Raw genomic sequence first — 16,326 nt, forward strand, 5'->3', positions numbered from 1 at the left:
GGAGAGAAAAAGCCGCACGTGAAATTTAACTCTGCGAGCTCGTTAATTAATTAGCAGATAGTGGATCCCGCTCTCTCTCTCTCTCTCTCTCTCACTCGCGCGCGTTGATTAAGTGGAGCAAACTAAGACTTAATTAGCAAAGACCCCTGGCCGCATAGCGCAAGCACGACGCGACTCTCTGCGCCATATACGCCGGTCTCGACCGATTTGCGGTTTTTCCATATAAATTAGAGGAAACCCGCAGATTTCGTCGCGAGCGCGCAAATACTTTTTAGCAAATTAAGGGACACGCCGAGCCGAGAGAGAGAGAGAGAGAGGGAGAGAGAGAGAGAGAGAGAGAGAGAGAGAGAGAGAGGAAAAGGCGGCTTTTAATTAAAAAAAATAGCCACGTGTGGTTTTCCTTTAATCATCGCCGAGAACCGCAACTGTCGGCTCTCGCGGCAATTATGCTTGATGATTTTTCGTCTGTTCCACAGAGAAATGTTTGATCTGCTGCTCTTTGAAAAATCCGCTGTTACGATTGCAGAGAATCATTTTTACAATCCCGTAATCGAGAACGACGAATTCCCGGATTTCGCATGAGTCACACGAAAGGCAATCTTGGGCATAATGCACTTTCCAATCGCCTCCCAGTGCCTTAAAAGCTGTTCTCGCTTATGAGCGAAACCTCATTATTCGTCAACCGCATTTTCGCGCGACTATATAAAAATGGGAAAATCCAATTTTCCATTCGCGAATCAAAAACAATCCTCCAAGTATACCAAACGATCCCGCAAGATCTACTCCCACCTCTCGGAGCAACCTCCGCTCCTCCGTTGCCGCCGTAGACGTCCGAGGGAGAGAGAGAGAGAGAGAGTCGCGAATTCGCGAGACGCGGCGCGCAGGCGCTTGGCTGACGTCACTGGCCGGCGGCGGCGGTTCGCGCGGCTCCGTCCGCTGCACACACCGAGTCGGAGCCTCGCCGCGTTCAGAGCTCTTTTGCCGCCGCTCCGCGCGACTTTCTGCACACACTGACACACACACGAAAACACATTGCACGAGATCCATACACAGCTGTTCCACGCAGTGATCGAGACGCGAGTGATATCGCAGTATACTGTTCTCTGTTCAGTGCCTGTGACTTGCGCACGTGATATACATAGAACGCAGAGGTGAATAATTCCAGCGTATACTTGCATCAGTGCAGAGAAGAGCTGGAGGCAGCGAGGATTGTTGAGCTTTCAGCGGTTTTTTGAATTTGGCGCCGGCGGGAAATTCGAACCGAGTGATACAGTGATTGTTGTGCCACATAGCTGAGAGGGTATAATACACACACAGGGACAGGTATACGCGGCGTATCGGAGAGGAGAGAGCCGAGCGACAGGAAACTCATCTTCCACCTCGGTGAGTGCAGCCTTTTCATTCCAGTCGTTAAGCGTAATCGAATCATCTCTCTCTCTCTCTCTCTCTCTCTCTCTCTCTCTCTTCCCGCGCCGGTTTCTTTATACGCGCGCGACGTTTTTACTTTTGCACTCGTTCGAGTGCCCGTCGCCGCGACGCTTAATCAAGTCTTAATTGGCAATTTTGCCGCGGCTCGGAAAGAAGAAACCAGATTCTCGAAATCATTAATTCAGCGGATCCCCCCTTCCACTATATACTATATATATATGCAGGCCGCCGATGGGACTGCTGCAGAGAACGGGAATTTAATATTCAATGCTATCCGGGCACTTCGACATTGACTTTAGCGCTCGTTCCCTCTCTCTCTCTCGCGTGTAATTGCAAATAGGTTAGGTTAATTATGCACGGACATCGGATCGATTGGAATTTCGCCCCATTGACTCTCTCCCGCTCTTCCGCAGCGGCTCGAAAAATCCGGGAATTCAATCGAGCAATTATCGGATTATATATTTATCGGAGGAATAAGAGAGAGAGAGAGAGAGAGAGAGAGAGAGGCTTTCGCTGCAGTAAAGAGCTCTGCTGCTTTTTCTTTTATGCACGACTCACCGGTATTTTTACTCCCGCGATCGCAGTTTGTTTTGACTGGCAATACGCTATACAGATCAGAGCTGGATTGCTTCGCGTGCGGCATGTATACCGAGAAAGGGCAATTTGTTAAGCGATTTATTTTCCCTTCCGACGAGAGCTGTACGTAACGTCCCGGTGTCGCTGCGACGAACGAACAACAAATAATTAGACGAGACCACAGAGCTGCCCTTATCAGTGCGGCTCGTAAATCTGTATTTCATTGCGGAGCTTTCTTTCGGCTTTAATTAACTTGTAAATTGACGCGCGCAGGGGGTATATATCAGCGAGCGAGCGAGCTCTGAAATTACGCAATGCCTCGAGACGACGACGCCGACGACGTCGAGAATCTTTAGACAGAGAGAGAGAGAGAGAGAGAGAGAGAGAGAGAGAGAGAGAGAGAGAGTGAGAGAGAGAGAGAGAGAGATTCGGTCGCATGACTGACTGCATTAAGCGAACGTTACGTTCATTAATTGGGCGCGCGAGCGCGAATTAAATATGAAAAAGCATAATCGCCTCGGCTTTATACCCAATTAATCGCGTCGAATATATATATATATATATATATATATATATATATATATATATATATATATATATATATATATATATATATCAGACACAACAGGTCAATTAAAGCTCGAGTGTGTTGTATATACCTATACACGCGCAGGGAGCCAAAAACGTAACCAGTACGCGCAGCTGGCAACAGCGAGGCGAGCTGTATGTATATACATGCGCGCCTTCTCCTCTCGCGCCCATTCACGTCGGCGTTGTCGGCTCTCGATCTGACATCTGACATCTCGTCGCTGCAGCTCGCTCGCGCGTCATTCAAGAATCGCGCGCGTAGCTTATCGAAAGCGCGAGATAACGGAGCTGCGCGCGAATTCACTAATTAAGTTACGCGACTTTATGAGCCTCCTTTTTTTCGTTTCTATTTCCTCGCGGTTGCGCGATCGAAAGTTTTTTGAATTTCGCGGGCTTTACTCGCGTTCCTAATTAGAAGCGTTATCTTCTGGTATTAATTTGCAGATGCAGATCTGCGCCGGTTCTTAATGAGAGTCGATGCTAATTAATACCAACAGAGATGCAGCGCTTATTCCCATTTACGTCGGTAGAGCTATAGCCGCCGATAAAAAGAGTATCGCCGGGATTGTGCTCCAATTAATACAGTGTTATTAATTACGAGCTGATGCCTCGAAGGGTTTGTATATACACGATGAAAAACCAACGGAGACGGAGAAAATTCCTTACACGCGTGTTAGCTTTAATAATTCATGTAAACATAACGCGCGAAAATTAAAATTAATGCCGAGAAGCACAAGTTATACCGAGAAGAGGGGAAGAGCGAAAAAAAATTAATTAAGCCTCGCTTATTGTTCGATTCGCTGGAATTAACCGCACACGAGCGCGCAGCTGTTTTTCCGCGTCGCGCCGAATTACCATTTTCAATCAAAGCTTCATTACGCGCGATAACACAACGATCCGTAATGAAGCAATTTAGAGGCATTTTATACACCAGCTCATAATCGAAAAAACAACGAAATCCTACATCGATCCATCAAAGCTCTGCAGCGAGCGAGTAGGCGCGCGAAAAAGTAAACCGATAAATTGAATCCGCTCGCTTGAGACTTCCGAGAGGGCACTTACCTCGCGCTCTCCCACACACTATAGTGCCTCGCCTTCTTCCTCGCACGCGGGTATTCCCTTTTTTCTTCTCCTACACTGTCACACTTCATCGTCGCTTATGCATCGCACAATTATGCGCAAATGGAAACGCCGCGCACAGGGAGAAACTCGTATCCAAACACACGGACACGCGCTTGCAATTAACACACCGACGCGTGTACACACACGAGAGAGAGAGAGAGAGAGAGAGAGAGAGAGAGAGAGAGAGAGAGAGAGAGAGAGAGGGACGTACGCGGCGAAGGAGGAGAGCTCGGCAATAATTGGGAGCGCCTTAATTGCCACGAAGCGCGCGCGCGCGCTCGCGAGCGATGACCGTTGTAATTGCCTCGCCTAAGGTGCCGGAGCGACGAGGATGGAATATACGAGCGTCGGGCGGAGGCGAAAGCCGGCAAATGAGACAGACGAGAGCGAGTGCAAATAAGGAAGAGGCAGAGATGAAAGGAGGATTTCGAGAAGAAAGGAGAAGAAGCGATAATGAAATAGAGACACACACACACACACACACACACACACACACCGGTAGCCCCGCGTAAACGCAGCGTTGCAGTGTAGCTGGAGTCGCAGCAATTATAATGCAATTTTTTATCAACATCAGCCGTTAATCACTCGTTATTTCGTCGTTGACACTGGGCGTTCGAGGTATTACGCGTACAAATACACTGAGCCATTACTGTATAACATCGACGCGTGTGTGCTATATTACGCGGCGATTCTCATTTTTCTTAATTGCTCAGGCTTTTATCGCGCGGGTCCTATACACTCCCTCCATCTATTTCGGCGGTTATGTCTGTCCGTCCATCTCTCTCTCTCTCTTTCAGCCCTCGTTATTTCCCCTACCTCGACCTGTCTCGTTATTCCTGTCAGTTACTACTTTCGTCCCTCGCGCGCCCGCCGAGAGCCGGGGATGTGGGTATACGGTCTGCGTTTTAAGAAAAACTTTTAATGATACTATTGTAACGCGCCCGCGCCAGCGAGCGAGCTCCGCTGGCTTATACAGCCGGGCTCCGCAAACTTTTGAATCGTATTCCGCGCGCGCGCGCGCGCGCTTTAAATTGCCAATTATTGATCTAATTAATTTTCTTGGCTTTGTCTCGTTTTTCGAGGGAAGGTTTTACAGCTGCGATTATCGAATTTTCGATAAGCGCGAAATTAAAGACGTAATACCGATGCGGAAGTAGGTCGAAAACGAGATGAACACGCAATATCGCAGCGAGTCGAATAAAAAAAAAGATAAATCGCGAGCGCGCACTAATTGTGAATAATGTAAAGCCCCGCGACGACGAGTCCAATTTAAAAAGGCGAACGTTATAAACGTTATCGCTCGCCAGAGCTCTTTCTCTCGTTATTCGATACAATAACTCAGGCCGCACGAAGAGATCCGCGCTCGATTTTAATGAACAAAAAGAATCCTCATCCTCGACGTCAGCGGCGGTGGATTCCTCGAAGCAGCAGCGAGAGTTTTAATAAGGAAATACAAATTAATTTCTCTCTCCCTCCCCCTCCTCTAATTTTCCGCGAAGCTCGCGAGCCCGTTAAGGAAAAGCTCTCGAGGCGCGAGAAAATTATCGGATCGAGCGAGCGATACGAGGCTTCCTTTTTTTTCATCGAGCCGTACTCCTTGCGCTAATTGACGCTCGATGTGTACACCGAGCGAGAGAGAGAGAGAGAGAGAGAGCGAATTAATACGCACACGATCGATATACGTACGTACGTATACGGGAGCAATTACTTTAATTAACAATTTCCGTCGTCGCCTTGGCTGCCACCGAATTGGCGTATGCATTTTTAATTGATTTCCCCGCTCCGCGCTGCATAGGAGCTGTACAGTGTGTGTGTGTGCCTTGGGAGTAGGGTTAATGCCTCGATAAACGGCCACTTAAGGTGGGCCGAGTTCTCGCTCGCTCGGGTTTTTATTAAAAAAGTTGTAATTAACGGAGCATTACTCACTCGCCGCCGCTGCTGCTGCTGCTGCTGCTGTTCTACGCTGCAGAACCTTAAGCCAGCGACGATCCTCCTCTTTTTTTTCGCGTCGCGTAAAAATTTTAATTAACGTCGGCCGAAGCGTGTATACGCGCGTATAGTATTAAGCTTCGGCCTCTGGAGTTTCAGAAGCGCGGGAAAAAGACGCGGCCGATATAATTTATGGAGGGAGAATCGGCTTATTAAGTTTTTTTCTCATCCTTGCGGAGCCTCCGACAACGATCGCGTCGTCTCATGAATATCATGACCGCTCGATGTGGGTTAATGGATTCGACGCGTATATTATTTCACTCGGATAACGCGTCTCTCTCTCTTTCTCTCTCTGCCAAAAAGACGGAGCGAAGTGGAGTCTCTCCCCGCGATTGGTTTCTCTCGTCGCGCGCGCGCGAAAGGGTCGCGTCGTCGCGCCGTCAAGCGAGTGCGCGCGGGGGTCGGAAGTCAATCTTCGTGGCCGGAAGTGGTTCGCCTCTGCGGAGCCCCTTCGGTTTCCTCCGACTTTTTCTCCACTGTTTGGAAGTTCCTTTTTCGTCGCGCGTTAGTTAGATTCGAGCGATTGCTCAATCTCGAGGAAAGGGGGGTTGGCTTTGTTAGCGAGATTGCTTTATTGATTATCTCTCTCGGCCATATATAAGCGATGATTCGAGTGTGGAGGAATTTTTCATCCTCGAAATCGATATTTCGAGGTCCGAGAAGCCGAACACACGAGAGAGAGAGAGAGAGAGACAGGAACTACTTATCCTTCGATCGATCAATCATCATCCCACTTTCTCTCGCTTCTCTCCTTCTCCCCCCGACGCGGAGGCGCCGCCGCTGCCAAGGCGGCCTCCCCCGCACTAGCTTCCGCGGCGTAAATGAAATCCCGAAATTAAAGCCGTATATTAACCCCACGGCGGCGGCGGCGGCGGCGGCGGCGGCTGCGGCTCCTAAATTAAAAAACAACATTTTACGGCGGCCAAGGAGCCGTGGCCTCGTTTCCCGCCGGCGTAAGAGAAAGAAGAGCGAGGAGTATGAAAATTGCCGGGAAAGATCGATCGATTTTTGCACGCTCGTATAGAAATCGAGACGACGAGCATATCAGCATTTCAATCCGCGCGGACCATAACTCAAGGCTAGCTCTCCGCGATGCAATAGCCGAAAAATCCCGGAAAGAGAGCGGGAGAGAACAAAGGTCCGCGGCCGCGTTTCGGAAATTAATTGAAAAACTTTTTTCCCATACTCCAGCGCTCGCTATACGCGGGGAAGAAAGGGTTAAGGCCGCGTGTGTATAGCGCGCGCGAAAAAAAAACCAGAGCGAACAGGGCTATATACCGACGGCGTTCCATTGTCCGTAAATTGCGTTTTTAAATTCGTCGGGGGGTTGGGTCACTCTCTCTCTCTCTCTCCGCTACAGCACGTGGCCGATCGCTCGCCGATATATCGATCTCCGTGCCGGGATAGAGAAGGGGTATTTCCGCGAAGCACCGGCGTAATGAATTCCTGGCCCCGCGCGTTTACAGTCTGTCTTTCGCATTGGCTTTTCGGAGTAGAGGATATCGGAAGCGGCCGATTAAGTCGACGCCCGCTTGATTTAGAGTTTCCCGGGATATTTCGCGAGAAATTCATTAAAATCCAGCTATGGTAATGAAAAAAGCGCGAGCGCGCGACAAAGGCGTATCAACGGCGCGACACAAAGTCCGCAGGCGAAAGAGTAACGCGCCTGTAGGAGGGTATAAAATCCAACGCCGCCGCTGCTGGTGGTAGTCGCATCGCATCGCGGGTAAGGGGTACATAATGGAACTTGAAATTGGTTGGGCCTGTCCCGGCTGGGCAAGCGCGCGCGCGCGCGAGAGAGAGAGAGAGAGAGAGAGAGAGAGAGCAGCTATCGAGGGAAACGCATTCCATGCCGAAATTGCTTCGCACTGAGCGCGAGGAGAGTCTCTACCCTCTCATCCCCTTGGCCTTCCACCCCTCCGAGAGCGTCGAGCTCTATAGATATAGAAGAGAGTGGGCGCGTGCCGTCGCGCGCCGGCAACACCGGATGCTTTGAGGTTAGGTTGTTGCTCGCTCGGAAGATGTTTATGGAGCCGAGGGGTGAATTTGATTTTTCTCACCCCGGGCGTCTGCGATTCACTCGCGTTTTGATATTTCAGGAGAGCTTCGTAATCGAATCGCCTCTATGCTTGACGAGTGGCGCTACCGCGGTAAAACCAAGTGCCCCCGATCGATGGCACGAGGTAAAAAAAAACTAGGAGAATCGCCAGAACATACAACGCAAAGCTCGAGCTCCTCGGTTTTAGTCGAAAAATACGTCGACTAAAGCCGTCGTACAGCGCGCGCGTGAGTCTATATCGCGCCCCGGTCGTGCGGGTAGACGCGCCGACGGAGCGTTGATTAAAACCGCCCTTCCAGCGTGCCGCCGTCGCCACCACCGCCGCGGCGGAAAGAGCAAGCGGCCGGGTGTACAGCGAGCGCGTGTTCGATGCCGGAGGAGAGGGAGTGAAAGACGCCCCCGCTCGGCGGTCCGCGCGGGCGTTTCCACAGAATGCTGGGCGATTTAAATTGAGAATATTCCAAATTTGGCGTGCTTTGAAAATTAAGTAGACAAAAGAGAGAGAGAGAGAAAGAGAGCTTGCGGAAAGCTCCGCGCACACGTCGGAAGAACGAGTCTAGATCGCGCACGTTGGCTAGGGTCAGGAGCTCGCCCCCTCTCTCACCCCTCCGTGGCAGCAGCCCGCGAAGAAGGGAAAGAGGAGAGAGAGAGAGAGAGAGAGAGAGAGAGAGAGAGAGAGAGAGCGGGGCAAGGCGCTGCTTGCTTAATTACTAAAAGCTAATCAATTCCAGAGGAAGTAAAGTTTAAATTGCAAACTAAAGTATAGCCTCGCGCACGTTCTCCCACTCGCTCGCTCTCTCGCACTCCCGTAAACTGCAAAGCGATATTACCCCTCGCGCTGCATTCTGCAATTAGCCCCGGTAAATCATTGAATACAAATTATGGACGGTTCCAGGCGCGCACTTTGCTCTCCCAGCTATATAGCTTTCTCCTCGCCCTTCCCCCCCCCCTCTCTCTCTCCATCAACTCGACTTGTATTACACTACTCGCGCGTCAAAACCGATCGCGCCGGGGCATGGCCCAGTTTAAAGCTGTCGTTCCTGCTATACTATATACGCGCGGTTTTGACGTATCGCGAGTTCGAATAACCCTTTGCACACACGTGTGTGCTCTAGCTGCGCCGCCCACGCCCGGCGTTACATTGCGCGTGTGTGTGTAGACGCACAGCAGAACTGCCGGGCCAGGCTGGGCTCGCTTATTAAATTCTTGCGCGCGTTACCGAAATTAATTATTGCGCCGTGTGCGCCTACGTGTATACACGCGAGAGAGGGATGTACGCAGTTAGGCAATTCCGATCGGGACGAACGCGGAATTGGATTCTTTTCTCTATCCTATACATCTCGTATATACTTTTATTATTCGACGGCTTGGATTGTTTGGACGCAGCGCGATGCTTGATTGATTATTATATGCGCGGGGGCGTGATTGATGATCGAGTGATTAGCAACCGCGCGAGCGATTATTAATTCACTCATTAAACATGTTGCGGCTAATTACGCGCCGCGACTAAACAACGTTTGGAGGATATATATATATATATATATATATATATATATATATATATATATATATATATATATATATATATATATATATAATGAATTATTTATATGCGTATAGAGCAAATATTTAAACTTTATAATCGGTCGACTTATTAGACGAAGCCGGATAAAAACACTCGGTTTCCTGCCACTCCCGCAGCCGGAGGCTTTCATAATCCGCGCGCGCGCGACGACGAAACGAAATCGCGGTAATTACGTTATCAATCGCACGAGAGAGTCTCGCGCGCACGGCAGCGCTTTAAACGGCGCCGCTTATCGATCTACGGGCTGTCCCGCGAGTTCTATTAATCGGCGAGGCTCGCCCCCGCACGCGCGGTAATCGATTCATCGATATTTATAACCAAGAGCGAGAGCGAGCGAGCGACGGGTCTGAATAATTTAATAGATTAATTAGCTCGATCGTTTAATTGAACTTTCGATGTAGAGACTGCAGCGCTGCGTGGGATTTGTGCCGATTTCGCACTGTCTCTGTCCTATAATGTATTTTTGAAATATATACTATACTCGACGCGAAAAATGGCTTCATTACAGCAGGACAGGATAACGCGGGCCGATTGTTTGTCTAACTGTTTTTATCGCGCTGAACCGGCTGCAACTCGTCGGGGCCGATTAAATTTTCACTGATTATATTTCTCGTTTTCGCTGCGCGCGTCTGGCGAGCGCTCGAGCTCGCGTTAATGGAGCTTGTTAATTTCGCGAGTGAGCCAGAATTGCTTGAGCGCGAGATAATTACGCTGATTCCTACGGTCGCGCGCGCGATTGTTTTGTTTGAAAGTATGCGTGTGCTTGAGTATGCGTGATTGAGTGATTACATTGATTTTGCGCGGGAGACGCAATCAGAACGCAATCAGAGCGAGCGGTGGAATTAAGGCTGGAGTTATAATACTGGGGGAGGTTTTTCAGGAATTTTCGGGCCGAGTTGGAGTACTTATGAATAGATGTACAGAGCAGTAAAGTCAAACGACAAATAAGCGCGTGCCGGGTATTAAATTAAACGCAATCGTCGATCCGTAAAATACGCGAGATCGGCAGTAACGACGCGCGCGCGCATAAAGGTATTTCTCTTTCTCGCGAAAGACAGAGAAAGAGAGCTGCAGGGAGAGGAAGAAACAAGCAATAAAATCAGTGTCGTTACCGGCAATTCAATTCGCCCCGCAAGACGCATGGCCGCGATTTCACATACAATTTTACGGCAGAACGACGCGCAGTCCTATTTACCTCCGCTGCTCGCATGCTACCACTAAATCCCCGAGACACAGCAGCAGCGCCGTATCTGCCTCTATGTGTGGCTGTAGCCGAGACTCTGGCTATAATAACGCACTGGGAGATCGATGCACCTATACAACGAGCCAACGGCTTCTCGAAAGGATATGGGCTTTGTCGGGATCGGATGCTTCTGATGGACCGGGACAATTGATACAGTGTCTCTGTGTGTATGTACGGCTTACGCCTAATTGGAAAGTTTCTCCGCTTATCTCTCATGCGACACTTTATCGGTAAAAATAATTATCAATCGTTTGAAACCTAATTCTGCTTTGCTCCACGAGGATAACGCACAAAGTGTCATTGCACGATACACGGCGCATTAATTAACGGAAAGTCTGGTGCACAAGGCTTTTTAATTCAATTAAAATCTTAATTAAGTATGAATTTCGTGCTCGGCGTACAAAGTCGCCGCGCGAAGACTGAATTGTTATTCGATTACACAATAAACTGCAGCTCAATCAAACGTCGCCCGCGATTCCTTCTCTTTTTCCCGCGTTATTTATCGCTTTCCACTGTCCTTTTACCTTATCCATCGATTCCAGGGAATAATAAAACAACGCCGAGCGATTTTTAATAATCACAGCGCTTCAGCGAAGAGATCGTAATTCCTCCGAATCGAAACGGCGCCTGCCTCGTTCTGCGGCGTCTGCGTCTCCTCGATCGTTCAGGGCCGATTGATCGAGCTTTGTATTCCTTGCACGTATAGCTTAAAATTAAAACGACACTTGGCTCGATCGAGGAAGAAAATTGATATCCATTCGCTCACTCGTCGTCCCGTTAATCGCGCGAGTCCGAGTGCATTTACGATACGAATACACAGCAGTGAGAAATCCAAATATTATCCCGCGGCGCATGGAATAATATTATCGCGACAGGCGCGGAAACGAGAAGTTGTTGGAAAGGACAAAAAGAGAAGGACGGAGACAAAGAGCGCGGATAGCGGGGCAGATTGTTTTTCCGTAATTTGTTGAATCCCTTTTATCGGAAAGCCCAGCGGCGGAGGTAAATCAATCGAAGCCGCTCGCGAAATGAAATGCTTCGTTCTCTCTTTTTCCCTCTGTACTCAGCTCCGGCGCGCGCATTCGTCGCGAAGATGTGTGCGAATTGATCGGAAGGCGTGCGGGGGTGTATCGATTTATTTATCGCCTAAATTTCAACGAAAGCCCCGTATCGCTCTGCGCCGATCTATTCATCACTCGTTGATGCATAAATGTATGCATCCGCTGGACTGGTTGATAAAAATGTCATATCCCCGCGACTTTTGTATGCAACCAGTGCGCGCACGTGTGTATATCATTTATGCAACTGCGGCGCATGCATAATCAATTACACCGCTGTGCAGAGCCTCGCAAAGAGAGAAAGAGACCACGTGGGAGTACGGCTGGATTGGAGGGGAGAAAGTATACGGCGAAAATTTATTTACGCCGCGGGGGCTGAGAGTGCGATAGCTCGGCTCTGACAATTAGAATTGGATATGGGCAGTGGGATCGGTTGCGCTTACTGTTACTGCACTCGAGACTTGGCTTCGCCTTCCGTCGGGGAATGCGTATGCGGACTTTGTTGAAATGTTGTTTGGCTGTTTATTTTTCGAAAAATTAACGAAATCTCCGATATACATACGTAACGGATCGAAAGAAAGCCGGACAACGCGAGGAACAAAAGAGACGGGAGTCAGTCGCAGCAAAAGAAAGAGACAAACAAGAGCGAAGATAAAGAAATAGAAGAGAGAAAGCAGAGAGCCGTCGTCCAGCGAGCTTTTCTCCCACTTGGAACTATGGACTGCGCGAAATTGCGAAAAGCTAATTCCATTTCACCGGCGAGCGCTCGCCTGGGTATAAGTCTTGCTCTCTTCCTCAACACCGCACTACCACTCGCTATACAACAGCGGCAGCCGTAGCAGCAGTAAACCAATCACATTAGAGCGGCACAGTAGAGCTCGCGTCGTCGCCTCCTCTCTCTCTCTCTCTCTCTCTCTCTATCCGTCTCTGTCCGCGTCTTTATCCCGCAACGCGTCCATCTACACTCGTCGCTTTTTGTCCCGCTGATTAATGCCCGCGCGCTCTGTAATTAAATTTTAATCCGAGTCATCGATGCCGCGGCGAGTATCGCCCCTGTAACACACCCTTTCGAGACCTTTTGAATCGCGAAAGTTTACGCGGCAGATTTTCGGGAGATTGCGGATTTTTTCCCGCCACTCTCCCTCCCCCCCCCTCCCCCTCGCGGCTTTAATTACCTCCGCCTGATGAGTTTGTTGTTGCGTGCGCGCGTACGTGTTAACTCGCTGCCGCGCGGGATAATGAAATTTTCGCGTTTGTGTACACACACTCACACACACATATATGTATGCGTATGTAAAAGTGTAATTAGGAGAGTTTTTGCGCTGAATAAACGCCGAGCGCGCGCGGGGAGAAAATTAGCATTCGATGTTTTTTGTATAGTATAAATACGCGCGAAGCGGCATCAGCGGCGGCGGTGCGTTTGTTGTGGTCCGCGGGGGATTGGGATTAATTGCGCTCTGCATTGGAAAGATGAGGAATTGAACGCGTGCGTATGTATGTATATTTCGCGGCTGCGTTTGATAAATGAATAATTAAAGGGAGCTGCTGCGGATATTTTGTTTGCCGCGGCTTATGGCTTGTTTCATTAATTAGCGCCCGGCCTGCGCGCTTGTTTCTTTATCTTGATTACGATAAATACCCGCCTCGGTGAGCACAATCGATGCTTTTTTTTTAATAAATTTATCCGCGCGCTGACGTCGTATCCTGCGAATATAATGAGAGTTCGTATTTATTTATATTTATACGATTAAAAAACGAGGTCATCGTATAAGTTCGCGGGGATAATTTTAGCGATCCAGATTTTCGACTACAAGTATATCGAGCGATGATTAAGTCGTGCCTACACACACACTTATACGCGAATGAAATTTTCGTCGATTCACTCTCGTCAAAATGCGCCTGGATAATTAACCCGCGGCGAGAGTAATTACTCGTCACATCTCCCCGCATATTTAGCCTATCGCTTAATGGATTCGTAATGACCTTTAAGCACAAGTTCGCGCTCGCATCATCCACGCACATTTTTTCCCAGCTCTTCTGCAAATTCCCTTCGTGTCTTTCAGCGCTGCGCGCGCGCAAGTGCACTCTCTTTACGCATCTCCCGGCAATTACCGCATTTTGCCCTCTATTTTCAACTTTCCTCTCGAGCTTTTTTCCCCAGCTAGCTCTTTTACACTTACAAGGATTTATTATTTTAAATTACTCAGCGCGAGAAAAGAGTGCACGGCGAGGTCTTTAGTGTATTTATCCTATATGCTACTGCTTCGTTGAAAAAAGCCGTAAATCTCCGGAGCTCGCGCGCGTATACTCCAAAGGCCTCGGTGTTATTCTGATTACCGTGAAAGGATTCGGAAAACGCAAAGGTGGACGCACACGCGCCGGTTATTAAAAAGCCATCAGCAGCTCGTAACTCCGACAGTCGTCGCCGGCTAAAATTACACGGGGCAGTAGCCCACTTTGATTTTTGGCACTACTCGCGGGACTGAGCGAGAGAGAGAGAGAGAGAGAGAGAGAGAGAGAGAGAGAGAGAGGGAGAAAAAGGCCTCGGAATCGATCCTCCTCCTCCTGCTGCTCGCGAGAACGACGACTGATTTCATTAGGCGAACTCTCGGGCTTTCGCCAATCCTTCTCGTCCGCGGAGCGTATATTACGCGGCCTTCCATTTATCAAGCGCGTAAAAGTGTCGACAGGGAGCTCGCGCTCGCGAGCGTGACGGCGTAATGAAACCGAAAGACGGCGACGTGTTCGTGTGTGTGTGTGTGTGTGTGTGTGTAGAGGAGGAAGCGATGCGGCGATTATCAATGCGATATCGACGTGTTAATTTACGAGTGGCGGACGCGAGCGATGTGTGTGCGTGAGTCGGCTTCTCTCTCTAGCTCTCGCATGGGTTAGTGCAATTAAGAGGCCTGGTTTCGCGCGTTATAACGTATATACCGGGGGCTTATGACTCGGGCTATTTATATGCAATTAGTTTGAGTTTTTTTCTCCTTTCTAATCAGGGATATGCGCTCTCGTGTGTGGACAGTTTGGAATTAAAACGGAGATAGAGGGGTTTTTTTTTGTTGGTCGAGGTCTGGGCGGTGGACGTCATTTATTTTTTCAGGGGGATCGATTTCTTGATTACCGGCTGCTTTTTGCCGCGCGACTGTTGCTATTAATCAAGCCGCGCTTGCAAACCTGCATCAGCGCGGGCTAATCTGCGTTATTGATGATTAAGGAAAATGTGACGAAAGCTCGAGATTGCATTCGTTTTGTTCATTCGGTTTAAGAACCGCATTTATTCAAAAAAACAGAGCCGGCCCATTTCCTCTCGCGGCCAGGTCGGCAATAAATTAATACACAGAAAAGCAAAGCAGGGCGAATCCGCGCCGCCGCGAAATTTATAGGCCCCGAATGAATCTTGCGCTTGCCACGACGGCCAAAGTAATATCAATTTCGGTAAATGGAAAAAGTATATCGAGATGCGGCTCTCGAGAGCAGCAGCAGCAGCTCTTCGATCCGCGCCCGGGCAATTTGATCCGCGAATTTATTGACTGATGTATTATAGCGGCTGAGCGGCCGAGCGGGAGAAAAATATTGCGGCGCTACTCGCTCGCTCGCTCGCTCGATTTTTCGAGGACGATATTAACGGTGTTTCTTTACGCAGGGGTGGTTTTCTTCTCGCGTCGGATGAAAATGTTCTTGTAAATGTATATATACTCTATTTGTAGAGAACAGTAACCGTGACAGCAGACAAAGGAAAGAGTCAAGTGCCGAGATCAAAGCTCAACACTCCCGATTAATTGACGACCCTTCGATGGCGTCGAAATTAAAAAACTCGCCGGGCATTTCCATTAAATTAGCAATCACCGACGAAATAACGAGCGGCCAAGCGCGAAAATAGGAATCGCCTCTCATACACACGCACACACACACACACACTGAACGCGCCTCTGCCACGTGGCCGATACTTCTTCGTTAGGGGGAAGGACGAGGGGGACGGATCGGCGGAAAACAAGTGGTCGAGCATTTATAGACGCGACCTGGCAGCTCTCGCAAGTGGCTATTTTCCGGCGAGTGCCCGCCGATTAAAAATCCAATTTGATCGCGCCTCGACCTTCCTTTCCTCCTCGGGTATCCTCGGTCTTACGTGTGTGTGTGTGGACCGAGCATTTTAATGGCTCGAATATTTGCTCAGCCAGTAATACAGTTCGCGCGGATAATGGACGGCGAATCGATTAGATCTGCTCGTACGTAAAAACAATTTCCTCGAAAACAGCCAATATACGGCGGCGAAAATAATCGGCCGTCGTTCCATCAATCGCCCAAAGTACTCTCCCTTCCACTCTAATTCCCCCGCTCCCTTCTCCGGAATATGAACTGCCGGACAGACTAGCGCACCCGAGACTCAGGCCACAAACGCCGGCGGGGGTCAGAGTGATATTAAAGTTTCATTCGGAAAACGTTAAATTCCTCCCGGCGGTCCGCGTCCCCGAGCTTTTTCGGCGATTGGACGTGTGCGTGTTGCTTTTATTCGGGGAGACTTTCAAGAGCGCGACGCGACTGCATGCTTAATTGATCGGGTTGCTGGACAGCTCTCAGCGCGTCTGCGACTGGGCTGCTTGTATTGATCGTGTTTTATAATTCCGATCGGCCGAGCCCTCTGATCTCTGATTGAAGAACTCGTCGCGCTTTGAAG

At 49.3% G+C, this 16,326-nt stretch overlaps 1 protein-coding gene across 1 annotated transcript in view; it reads left to right on the top strand.

The window, feature by feature from the left end:
• Positions 1 to 930: 930 nt before the first annotated feature.
• The window catches only part of LOC100121665 (LIM/homeobox protein Lhx3), an 81,100-nt gene continuing 65,704 nt past the window's right edge, over positions 931 to 16,326 (top strand). Inside the window, exon 1 of the mRNA XM_003425688.5 lies at positions 931 to 1,383. The gene's annotated coding sequence lies outside the window, so the exon portion shown is untranslated. The remainder of the gene's footprint in view (positions 1,384 to 16,326) is intronic.

The sequence above is a fragment of the Nasonia vitripennis genome, chromosome 3, assembly GCF_009193385.2.
Source record: "Nasonia vitripennis strain AsymCx chromosome 3, Nvit_psr_1.1, whole genome shotgun sequence".
Lineage (NCBI taxonomy): Eukaryota > Metazoa > Arthropoda > Insecta > Hymenoptera > Pteromalidae > Nasonia > Nasonia vitripennis.